We start from the raw sequence: 2500 nt of genomic DNA, 5'->3' as shown, positions 1-2500 counted from the left end.
ACTCCCCGGCCAGGATAAGCCGCGGCTTGAGAAAGCCGTGAACGTAGATTTTGTACCATTTATACGGGGTGTTCGCGGCTTACGTAAGCCGCGGCCAGAGTTAGCCGCGGCTTATTTTCTCTCGTATAAACGGCCCTATTGTCTCCCAGATTTTGATACTAATCATCTCTAATGGAGAAAAGGTACTTAGCAATGTGGATATGGCTATGTGAAGACAAGTTACAAGGGAAAATAGCTCACTTCCGGTTGCCGTCCGCGTCTCAAACACGCACGTGCTTAAGCTCCCTATTTAATAATAAAAATGAACTCAACGCGAGTTTTCTAAAATTATAGATTACTCGCAAACAAAACCCATCTAAAGGCTTGAAAAGCTCGTACAAGCAGTGGAGTTGGCTGTAAGTCCAAAACGGTTTGTCCGGCATGCAAAGAAAACTGAAAAAGCATGTATTTAGTTCCAGACCCCTTCGCTGGCTTGCACAAAACGTAACTCACAAACCACTTCACTGGCTTGTACTCCCCGGTGTAAAACTGAGCACAGAGCACTTTATGTGTACACACATCTCAGCTACAGTAATCTACAAACCTCTTCGATGGATTATCCAAAAACCACGCAGTTTAATTTCGCACACTCAACCAATCTAATGACTCGTCAACGTCTCCGCGATTTTAAGATAGTGTACAACCCCCTTCACCGTTTTGTACACGAAACGAAATAATAGGGACCTTTAGATGGCAGGACGAAGACGACAACGAAACATGTTGCGAATACGGACACCGCGGCAAAATGAGTGCTTCGAACTCAAATCGATTCGAGGTTTTGAGCTCTTTGCTTTTGAGTTGATTCCGCGGTGGAGAAAAAGTTCTTGGACCTTTTAAAGATCAAGAGCTCACGCTCAACGTGGACTCGACAGAAAAACTAAACAGTAGTTCCGAGTTTTTTCCAACAAGAGAGACCATCGCGTTTAATAACATTACGAACTTCATCCTTTTGCTCGAGCGCTCGAATGCGAGGTAAAAAATCAACTAGTTTGACACTATAGTTTTTTGGTTTGAAAAGAAACACGGCAGATTAGTCTTTCAGGGAGCTCTCTTCAGAATGAAAACCTATTCGAAGTCTTGTCCTTATCATCGCAAAATGAAAACAAACACAGGGAATTTTAAATTGCCGCCATTTTGCCGCGTCGTTGTTTATGTCTATGGCAAATTTGATTGGTACCTGTCCCTCGCGCGTGGAAACGATTCCCGCGTGGGTCAAGCCTGCGCACTCATTTTGCCGCAATGTCACGGATACGGAATACGATTTTTCCGTTCTGAGTACGCGCATTTCGAAAAATTTTGGCTTCCAACCTTATGCGTATGCTCAGCACTGAAAACTCGTGCTCGTAGTTATCCTCGTCCTCGGATCTATAGGTCCCTAAAAGTAATAATTCACAAACAGCTTCGCTAGCTTGTACACGTAACGTAGTTCACAAACCACTCCACTGGCTTGTCGAAATGCTCCGCAGCCCCATTCTTTCACAAACCAGCTTCACTGGCCTGTACAAACATCTAAGTAACTGACAAACCACTTCACTACATCAGATCACTACATTATCAAAGCTGTAAAAACAGCGTGGATTAATTCTATCCACAGACCAAAAAAGAAATACCGCCATCAATCATGAAATATCACAGACCATTTCAGGTAGAGAATCACGCACACAAAATTAAGCGAAGCATTGAAAATATCCTAGATAAAAGAGGAGCCAAACGTGCTTGCATCCGTGAGAAAACAATTCCCACCCCTGTCGCATAAGCAAAGAATTTTCCGTCAACAAATTGACCGAGTTTTCGGGTTCCAATTACCCTTGCCAAGATCTACCGTTCCAGCATAGTCGTAAACCGCGCAAACATATATCTGTTTTAGCAGGCACAGCCGTTAAGAAAGCCGACTTTCTCGGACTATCCCGAGATGCACAGAACATATGCGCTGTAGCAAAAGAAGGCACCGTTCTTAAGGCGCGGATAAACGTGAAAAACAGTCTATTTTAAAATTAATTTTCATGTCTAGGGTTTTAATCCAATCTATAGGAAACCATACATAATTGGAAAGCGAAGAACATGAAAAAAATTCTTGCCCAAAAAGCTAATTGTCATTTGATATCCATTATTGAATTGCATCAAATGCTGGGCACTACCAAGGTTTGATTGAGAAATAGATTTTATGGAAATGAATGTTTTTTCACACCATTTTAAGGACAAGACCACTGTTTATTGTAAAATACTCACTCTGCAGTGTTGCTAAGTTGAATTTGATACAGAAAATTCAAGATTCAAACAACTTGAAATGAATCGGTTAAAATTCTTCTCAAGCATTCAAAAGGCCATTTTGCGAAAAACGCCTATAAAACGTCCTAGCCTTTTGTGTTAGCTTTTGTGAACAAAAATGTTTTGTAAATCGATCAAAAAAATGCCAAAACGCGTTCACGTGTCAACTTGAGAAATTTTGAAGGAAATACTC

The 2500-nt window shown here is 41.5% G+C and overlaps 1 protein-coding gene across 5 annotated transcripts in view; it reads left to right on the top strand.

The window, feature by feature from the left end:
- LOC137971133 (allene oxide synthase-lipoxygenase protein-like) overlaps positions 1–2500 on the top strand; it is a 36330-nt gene that overhangs the window by 22994 nt on the left and 10836 nt on the right. The gene's annotated exons all lie outside the window — the stretch shown is intronic.

Source organism: Montipora foliosa, chromosome 9, assembly GCF_036669935.1.
Source record: "Montipora foliosa isolate CH-2021 chromosome 9, ASM3666993v2, whole genome shotgun sequence".
NCBI classification, from domain to species: domain Eukaryota; kingdom Metazoa; phylum Cnidaria; class Anthozoa; order Scleractinia; family Acroporidae; genus Montipora; species Montipora foliosa.
The sequence above is the reverse complement of the archived record's forward strand: the minus strand, read 5'-3'. Positions and strand labels throughout refer to the sequence as shown.